Genomic DNA, 11,081 nt, shown 5'->3' with positions numbered 1-11,081 from the left:
GGTTTGTTCGAAATATTAAGCAGTTTCAACCTGAAAACTCTCAAAAAATAGAAAAGAATACGAAAAATATTTTGCTCAAGTTTGTTTTATTTTTATCATTCAAATAAAATTTGTTGTTGTTAAAAATCACATTATTGGGGTGAATCACCGAACTGTTAAGCTCCCAAAAGATCTAAATGGATGGTGGAAATAGTTTGATTCAGTTAGCATTATTTGTATAATCCAAATGCATCGCACAGACTTGCAAAGATTATAGTTGATTTTGGAATAATCCGAATCTACTACTGAAGAATTAGGAATTATAAGAACTCTTAAAAATCAAAATTTTACGATATTAATGAAAAATGAGAATTACCCTGATGGAAAAAATTTTTAGACTAGAAAGCTTGAGATGAATTACTGGTACATGAGTGATTTGACTAAGATTTCCAATAATTAAAAAACAAATTGTGACATTCTTTAAACGTATGAACAATGCCAACTGAATCAAAATATTTCATCTATTCTTGTAGACGAATTGGAAGATTTATAGTTGAAACTGTTTAATACTTCGAACAAAACTGTGGTCTGTTAATGTTAATAAATTCAATTCATTTATGCTGGCCGATAACAGTCAATCCACAAAAATTACGCTATTAATAAAAATCATTATATCGAAGTCAATTTGATAATCATATACCACTTTCATATCAAATTGCGTTAGTTAATTTCATGATTTCCCAGGTTGGCTAGATTCAAAATTCTAAAAAGAAACTTCGGGATGCATTCAAGTTTTCAACAGCCATTTACAATGTATATGTAGAAACAAATACCAAAATGTTGCATCTTTTCTTCTAGACAATTTAAGAAAGTTATAATTGAAACTGTTTCATATTTCGCACAAACCTCTGGCCTGTTGATATTAACAAATTAAAATAATCTTTCAGACCCGATAGTAACCAACCCACAAAAATTACGTCCATGAAAAAGCCCATTACGTCGATGTACATTTAGTTGAAAAAAAACACCATTTTCCTACCATGTTTCGTTAGTGAGTTTGTTTTTAGTTGATTAATAATTATTCCAAACCGCCTGCAAGTCTTCAATTTTTTTAGAATTTTCTGAAATTTTGACATTTAGGCAATGTGCTATTTGTTATATTTTATAAATAAAGAGCAATCATGATTTCCTAGGTCTGAAAGATTAGAAATCCGAAAATCATTTAGGGATCCATTAAAATTTCCTGCAAATTTTACAAGCGTTTGTGATATATCTGTAAACACAAATTAAAACTTTTGCCGTGAACAGAATTTGGCATTGGTTGAATTATAAATATAACGCCTACTGAATCAAAATATTTCATCTTTTCTTTTAAACTCTTTGGACTAGTCATAAATGAAACTGCTTCATATTTCTAACAAACGAGTTGCCTGTTGATATTAACAAATTTAAATAATCTGTCCGTCCCGATAATAGCCAATCTTTCAATAGCCAAATTCAGTAGCCAAATTTTAAAATTTTTTATACATAAGGAGAAAGACTGAATTTGAAGTATGGCAGATAATTCAAATATCTTCATGGATATTTTAAGATTTTCTTGTTATTTTCTGAAACCTTGTCATGACTATGCAATGTATCTGGGAACATCAACTCATACTCTTGAAGTGACTAGAATTTTCATTTATGTAAATGATAAAATGATTCAAACTGAATAAAAATATTTGCTGTATTATTTAAGATTTTTTTTAGATTGCAGGTTGAAGCTGCGTAATACTTCGAACAAAACTATGGTGTATTGGTGTCAAAAAATCACTTTAATTGGGTGCATCACTGACCTGGGAAACTCCCAAAAAGTGTATATGAGTGGAGAAAATTGTTGAATTCAGTTAGCATTATTTGCATAATTCAGAGACATCGCACACACTCTCATAGGTGGTAGTTAATTTGTAGCACTCTCCTAATCTGAAACTGCTTAATACTTTGAACTAAACAGTGTTCTGTTACTGTTGACAGATTAAACTAACATATTCGTTTCGAAAATAGCTATTTAACAAACATTATGTTCCTGATATAACCCATTATGCCTATGTGTGTTTATTTTACATTCCTATACCATTGTCCTATCATTATGCATTAGTTTATTTTTGATATATTTCAAAACCGTTCTAAACTGCCTGATAATCGTAACTTCATTGCAAGCTATTTGACATTTTACAATTTTGTGAGCGTGGGTTCCAACGTGGGTTCTTTTGATAACTTATAAACAAGAAGCAATCATGAATTTGAGCGTCAGCAAGATTCAACAACTTAAAAGGATTTTAGGATCCACTAACATTTTCTACAATCTCTGCAAGCGTTTGCGATATTTTATTTTTTTTAGGCACTTTGGGAGCTTTATAATTGAAACTGCTTAATATTTCAAACCAGGCCCGTAGCCAGAAATTTGGTTTAGGGGGTGGGGGCAAAACGTAGACATATTCATTTGGTCTATCCGACCATATAATACACAGAACAGTCGCAGCTTGGTGACTGATTACAACTACAGTTACAGCACAGACACTTTTTTCTCAATTTCGTGACGTATTTTGCAAAATTTATGGTCACCATCATCAAGTTGCGGCTCTTTGAAAACATGATAGGGGTCGAGAATTCTCCTATGATGCCAGAATTGTGAGTAAAAAAATAAATTTGTGGACAATTCTCGACATTCAAATGCTATCGCCAGCTACCTGCTAATTTCTCTCTTTCGAAAAATTAATATTTTTGTCCTGAAAGTGATGATTTCCTCAACGAAAGGTTGGCTTTTTGAAATGTTATTGATCCTAGGATCTTGAAAAATCACCGTTAAAACGTAATTAACTGACGCAATTTAGTAGAAAAATAGTATATGATTATCAAATGTACATCGACCTGATGAGTTATATCAGGGACATTATTTTTGCAAATTGGCTATTATCTGTTCGGGTAGATTAATTCTGTTTGGTCACTTCAACAGACCACATTTTTTTGAAATATTAGTCCCTATCAACTGGAAATATCTCGAAAGAGAATAAATGAGAATGGATGAAGTATGTTAATTCAGATCCTAAAATTCTTTTAAGATTTCAGATCCTAAGACTTTCAAAATCATGATTGATCCTTAATTATAAAATGCAAAAAACACCACATTGGCAAAATTTTGCAAATTTTAGAAAGTGCACAAATAATTGAAAATTTAAAGGTGGCTTAGAACGATTTATAATACATCAAAATATATATTAACTAACTCAACTTGGTAGAAAATTGGTATATGATTATCAATTGTACGTCGACGTAATAAGTTTTATCGGGAACATTTTTTTTGTGGCTTCACAGTTATCGGGTCTCATAGATTAGTTCGATTTGCTATCGTCCAACGACTACTATTTTGTTTGAAATATTAAGCAATATCAACTATTAAACTTTCAATGTGCCTACCAGTATAGATGAAGTATTTTTACTCAGTTGGCATCATTCTTATGATTGAAAGAATGCCACATTCTAGTCTCATTGAAAGTTAGAATTTTTGTCCTAAAATACATCGCAGACGCTTTTGAATATGTTAAGAGAACTGCAAGAAAATTGTCAGATTCTTTAAAATATTTCGGAATTATCTGCATTATTTTCCACTTCCTTCAAACTTCAGTCGAAGTTCGATAACTCGAACCACCGAGGGAAGCAAAAAATGCTTTCAGTTATCGAAGATTCGAGTGAGCGGATGTAGACGAAAATCGGTCTAGAACATACACTTAGTACACTTAGTGAAATATTAGAAAAGATCAGTATGTAAGCAAAGATCAAAAAGTATCAGGATTTCTAAGTACTAAACAAGTGCATGTTCGATATTAAAATTATTTAGGAAGAAAATTTTGTTGGCCCGAAAAAGGCCGAATGCAAAAATGTAATAATAAGGACCGAAAGCTACTTTTAAGATGCAGCTCTACTAGATGGAGCTTTGGTTGATAAAGTTACTTGAAATTTTGGTTTTTGTTTGGTGCTTTGATCTGAATTTCTTGTCAAAGAAATCCCAAATCTTGCCAAATTATCTAAAAATTCGAGGTGATACACCATTACGTTCTTCGACAAATTTATAAAGGAAGGCCAAACCTGCTCTATCTCTAGAATAATTACACAAACAAACAAATTGATGAAACACGCAGAAAATACACTCAGAAAAACAAGTCAACATAACGTCCGTATGAGAAAGAGAGAAAAACGACCGCCATCCTACCTATATCTAAGATGTTACAGAACAAATGGGAAGAATTCCCACTAAACACAACTTCCAAACTATATTTAAACCATCTGCGAAAATAGCACAACTTATAAATTAACATATAAACGAAAAAACACGTGTCAGTGATCCGAGATTATATATAATCCCTTGCTCTTGTGGCAAAGTCTATTGGAGAAACCGGGAGAGCATTAACCCAACGTATAAAGAAACATGGAAGTGAAGTGAGGCTGAAAGATTTCATGCAATCAGCACTAGTTGAGCATCATATCGAAACTGGACAGACAATTTTAATGACAAGACAACAATTATTGCGAAAACACATAATATTTCTCCAAGGAAACATAGACAAGTAATCGAAATCTTTAAACATTTTAATAATATCATAAAACAACAATGCATATAATAACAATGAGATTTGGCTTTACATCCTCCTGTGTTTCAAAAGAAGAGATTTGATTAGCATATTAGGTGCGATCTGTCTCCAGGGTGGGACGCTCTGGCCAATCGCAAGTGCCGTAAACAGTATACAATATAAGAACGACATAACCTGAAACATCAGTCTCAGGCTAGCCTTGAAGAAGTTAACTGAAATGCTCACGAAACGTTGGCAATATTCACAGTTTTGCACACAATTGAAATTCGAAATCCCTTCTTTTTGTTATAATGAATCACCTTGAAAGCTTAAAATCTATCTTTAAAATTATGATTGTTCCTCATTTATAAAATATATTTTTAAAAACCAACATTGATAAAATACTCAAATTTCAAAAATTCACAAAAAGCTAGATTTCGACACGGTTTAAAAAGATTTTCAAATAATTAAAATCAATTTAACTAAAGCAACATAGTAAGAAAATAGTTTATGATTTTCAAATGCACATCGATGAAATGAGTTTTATCAGGAACACAATTTTTGTAAATTGGATAATATCAGATCTTATAGATTAATTCGATTTGTTTACATCAACAGATCGCATTTTCATTCAAAATATTAAACAGCATCAACTATAAAGCTTCTAAAATGTTTAATAAAATAAATAAAAAATTTGATTCCGTTTGCATTATTCCTATAATTCAAAGAATTCCACATTCTGTTCATGTTAAAAAGTTTAATTTATAGTCTTAGATACATCGCACTCGCTTTCGAAGCTTTAAAGAAAATGGCAAGAAAATCTCAAAATTCGACGAAACATTTCGGAATTATCTACAGCATTTGGCACCATTTTCAAACTAGCCCTTCTAATTTTTTCCTAGTTATTTAAAACCCTTGTCGAATCACTTAGAAAGCTGTGACTCTTGCCAAACTTTCTAAATACTGGAGTTATTTCAATGTGGCGATTTACCTTCTTTTATATACGAAGGAATTCTTACTTTGAAAAACTGTTATGATACATAGTTCTTCAGAAGTAGATAGGGATTTTTTTGTAATTAACGGGGGCATATAATGTCACATGCGGCAATTATCTATGCTGCATGTATTACCTGCGGCATGTCAGAACTAAGACATCTCTACCTGGCAGGTTCTCTTCCGTGAACCATTTCTCCTAGTGTAATGGACCTTTTTGAGGTATTTCTCACCGCAGCTCTGTTATTGGTCACAGAAATAATGTAAGATCACAGCCCTACCCTTTTCTGCACCCAATTTATGAGATTTGTCAAAACCAAAATACGCTATAATAAAACGCAAATTCAAACTCTTGACGAGACCCGAAGGTGCAATTATTTAAATCGTAAGAATAGTGCAAAATTAATCAAAAGATATCATCTATTCTTTTAGACACTTGCGGAACTTTACAGTTTATACTGCTAAATACTACCTTCATCAAAAAGTTCCCGGAATTTATTTTTAAAATTAAAAATATAAGTTTATTCTTGAATATTGATGTGGTATCCAGGACATCCCTCGGACGTTTCTAAGATATTTAAATATCCCAAATGAGATATAAATTGATCTTCTATATACTACTTGGGGCATTTGAATCTCCTGAAAACGTCCCAGGGATATCCTGGATATCCTGGGAATATCCCTGGAATGTCCAAATTTCCGACTTGAGGGATATCCGACGGGTTATCTCTGAGATATCCTTTGATTGCTGTGAGGACATGATTTAGAAAGTCTGAAAGATTCGAAATCTTAAAAGTTTGTTAGGATTTAAATAAAAACATTTAATCTCTTCTTTCTTGCGCTTTTGGACGACTATAGATGCTACTGTTTAATATTTCAAAGAGAAATTTAGTCTGTTCAAGTTAAGAAATAAAATTAATCAACCCAAGCTGTTAATGACCAATCTACAAAAATTATGTTCTTAACAAAATCCGTTACGTCAATTTACATTTAGTGGACGATCATAAACCATTTTTCTACCAAATGCCAAGTACAAGATGAGGAGACCTACAGATCAAGGTGGGTTCCGAAACATCAGAACCTCGGTAAAAATACATATACAAATTTCCAGAAGTACCGGCTCAGGGATCGAACCCCGCATCATTGAAACTACTTAAAATTTTGAATAACCCTGTGGCCAGCTGATGTTGATAAACCGAATTAATATGTCGGATCCAATAATAGCCAATCAACGAAAATCACGTCTCTGATAAAACCTATTACATTGACGTATATTTGATAATCATATACTATTTTCCTATCTTATTGCATCAGTTAATTTATTATTAATTTATCATATTCCTTTTAAATTCGCTTCTAAATATTTCAAAGATTTTTTCGACTAGAGATTTCTATTTTTTTTCTGAATAAGGAGAAAGCCTGATTTTCAGGTTAAAACTGCTTAATATGTCGAACAAAACTGTGATCTGTTGATGTTGAAAAATTACGTTAATGGGGTCTAATACTGTCCGGGTTAACTCCAAAGAGTCGGAATGGGTGGAGGAAATAGTTTGACTTAGTAACCATTATTTACCTGATCCAGATAAATCGTACACACTCGCAAAGATTGTAGTTAATTGCACGGAAATCCTCATCTTTTTCTGACGAATTAGTAATTATAACAGCTCTGCCAAAAATCATCATTGCCTTTATTTACAAAAAAAAATTACGATTTACAAAAATCTTCAGATTTTAGAAAATTTGACAAGATTGAAAGATTTATAAGTGATTTGACAACGATTTTGAATAACTAGAAAACGAAATTAATTATCCAACTACAGTCGAACTTTGATAACTCGTACTCCGATCATTTTAATTTCGCTATACCTCGGAAAAAATCTTCCCCCTTATTTGACTTTTCAAACCCGATAACTTGAATTTCTGTATGTACTTACGAATTTTACGGAGAGAATTTTTTCTTACATATTTATGAAAACCCGCCCTCTTATGAATTATGATAATTTTAATATCTACAGACGTCCTTCATAAAATTTTTAAATTAACAAAATTCATTAAGGGCAGGTGTTCATAAGTCATACGATCCTCACAAACCCTAAGGCTCTTGAGTGCAGTTGAATCGAATCGTCCAAGTTGAACGTTTACCCACTCGATCATAGACATAAGAAAATGTACAATTTTGAGTTAAAGTGATAATATTAAAGCAGTTCAAGAAGTCAAAAAAGGTGTGAAGAAAAAACAAGAATTTTAAGAGGCATTCTGGACTCCACCAAACACTCTGTTGCGATTCTAAAGAAGAAAGTTGAAGTTATTGCTGCAGCTGAATACTCTTCTATTCAACCTGATCGAAAACAGATGACAAATCCTAAAACCTGAAAACTTTAAAGAAAGTGTTGGTTGGTTAGGAAATTTTAAGAACAGAAATGGAATGATAGATTTAATGTTTTAACCATGATTCATTATGGTGAAAAAGATACTTCGGGTTTCAAACGTGTACGAAAAAATCGTGCACGAATTTTGCCGATGTTTCATGAACATTGCAGATCACTTTTTCAGGCCTAACCAGGGGCTTTCCATTAGGATTAGCCCTGAAGAAGTGAACTACAATGTTTACAGAATGTCGGCAAAAATGTTCGTTTTGTACGTGATTGATACCAGAAGTATCTCTTTTATCAGGAATGGAATTGTGCACAAAGTTTTAAGTTGGACGAGTGCTTCAGTTTTAGAAGATGAATTGCGAAATGTATCGTTCGAAAGTGTTTCCTGTCTTACTGAAAAGTATTCGGAAGATGAAATTATTAATCTTGATGAAACTGAAATTTATTGTAATGCTTTCCGAATGGGACGCTGGTATTGAAAAATTATATATTTCATGGAGGGAAAAAGGAGAGTATCACTGGCATGGTTGATTCCGACATGCGTGGAACAGAAGAACGTAAGCCTCTCGTTATTGTCAAATAGAAAAAACGCGTTGTTTTTCAGGAGTCAAGTCCTCACCAGTGACTTGCGAGAATAATAAGAAAGCATGTATGGCGAGTTCAATTTATGAGTCTCAGCTTCAAACAATTATTATATAAGATTAAGCAAAAAAGTAAGTTTCAAATCTTTCTGGACTATTCACCAGCTCACACAAAGGTGTTAATTCAAACGTTGAATTCTGCCAAATTTTTTCACTTGCCTGCCAATACAAAGGACAAAAATATACCCCTCAGTGATCTAGGAGTATATAAAATCCCTTGCTCATGTGGCAAATTCTATATTGAAGGAACCGGGAGAGCGGTGAAACATAGTATAAAGGAACATGAGAGTAAAGTCAGGCTAAAGCATTTAAGGCTATCGGCACTAGTTTAGCATCATATCGAAATTGGACACAGCATGTTTAAGACAAAACAACTGTTATCGCGGAGGCCCATCATATTTCCCTAACAAAACATAGAGAAGCAATTGAAATTTTAGAGCACCTCAATAATATCAACAGGAGAAATATACATTATACCAATGCTCTTGCCAATCACAGTTATCGTAGAGAGTATACGTAAGAACAACATAACCTCAAAATAATTATTTTTTCTTATTTATAAAATATAAAAAACACAGTGACAAAATACTAGAGATTCAACAACAAAAAATGGACTCGCTGACACATCCTTTTATAAAAAAACGTCTTAATACTAACTTCTAAAAACTAACACCCTTTCACATAGTTTCTGTTAATCCTTGAATCTCTCATTCTCTCCTCTTCTTCTGCCTTGTTTCTCTTCATTCCGTTAATATTGGCCATCTTATATACCTTCCTTCCTCATGCATCCTTCATCATTCATCCATCTGCAATCCGTTCGCTCAAAAATACATTTCCCTTTCAATCTCCATCTTCCCACTGCCTCCCTCGTTCTCCTCCCACAAACACACCCTAACCAGGTTACTTCCCCCTCTTCCAAAAATTTCTCCTTATATTTACAGTCTTGAATTCCCTTAATAATCCCTAACCTTATCCTCTACGTCACCCTCCTAAAAAAGTAATTAGGCGTATTCCTTGCCAGATCCAGTGTCACACTTACCCTCATTACTTCTTCTTTTATATGACTATCCACTCCCCTATTCCTGCGAAACAGGAAGCCTAGGTACTAAAATTATTTCACATTTGACACCGTCTTTCTCTTCCACTTTCACTCACCTCCCTTATCCCCTCACCAGCTCTTCTGAACATCACAACCTTGTATTAAATTTAGGTCGACGAAATAGGTTTTAGCAGGAACATAATTTTTGGGGAAAAATCAAAGGCAACATTTTCGTTCGAAATATTAAGCAGTTCAGCTAAATTCCAGTCACTATGTAATTTGTATTTCCAAATACATTGAACGCTCTTTGGCATTGAATTCTTCAACATAAGGCTTTCTCCTTATTTAGAAAAAATTAGAAATCTTAATTTTACAAATATTTAAAAGTAAGGATTTGAAAGCGAATTTAAAAGTAATTGAATAAATAAACAAAAATTAACTGATGCAACTTGATAGAAGAATAGTGTACATCTACGTGATAAGTTTTATCAGGGACGTAATTTTTGTCGATTGGCTATTATTGGGCTGGGTAGATTAATTCTATTTGCAAACTTCAACAGGCCACAGGTTTGTTCAACATATTATGCAGTAACAACTACAAAGCTCCCAAATTATGTGAAAGAAAAGATGAAATATTTTGATTCAGTCGAAGTTATTTTTACGATTCAAAGGATGCAACATCCTTTTCACGTAAAAAGCTTGTATTTGTGTTCTCAGATACATGACTAACGTTCTTGAAGCTTTTAAGAGAATAGCGATAAAATCTTAAAATTCGTGGAACGATTTCAGAATTATAAACAGCATTTGCCATCATTTTCCAACTAGTCCATTAAGTTAATATATTTTCTAATGCGAAATTGCCACCTCTCCGCACCCCTTCCCAGTTTTTAGAACGATTAAATAAGTGTTCATCAGGAACGGATAATAATTACAAAAATAGGATTAACTTGCGATTAGTTGGTTATAATATCATTTTATTGATAAAAAATTGTGATTAAACATTTCCATTTGCAACTTCAAAACGTTAGAAATTTTGACACCACTAGCAAGTTGCCGCCCTATGCAGGTGCCTATATTGCCTGTTTGATAAATCCGCCACCGCTCACCGGTAATCAAAAAGTATCAAAAAGTTAGAAAATCGTTGGACGCGCTGTATCGACCTAAAAGGAGAGTATGTTGAAAAATAAAACCGACTTTGGCCAGAAAAAAACGTCCCCCTGTTTCATTTTTCAGGGACTTATCAGACTGCCTAGTATTATGCTTATTTTCATTTTAAGCGCAGTCATTAGCCTTAATTTTCTGTTCTATTTTATGGCTTATATTTACCAATGTTCTCCATTACCGGAAGTTTTTATTTTATTTTATTTTATTTTATTTTATTTTATTTTATTTTATTTTATTTTATTTTATTTTATTTTATTTTATTTTATTTTATTTTATTTTATTT

This window comes from Belonocnema kinseyi, chromosome 9, assembly GCF_010883055.1.
Source record: "Belonocnema kinseyi isolate 2016_QV_RU_SX_M_011 chromosome 9, B_treatae_v1, whole genome shotgun sequence".
NCBI lineage: Eukaryota > Metazoa > Arthropoda > Insecta > Hymenoptera > Cynipidae > Belonocnema > Belonocnema kinseyi.
The sequence above is the reverse complement of the archived record's forward strand: the minus strand, read 5'-3'. Positions refer to the sequence as shown.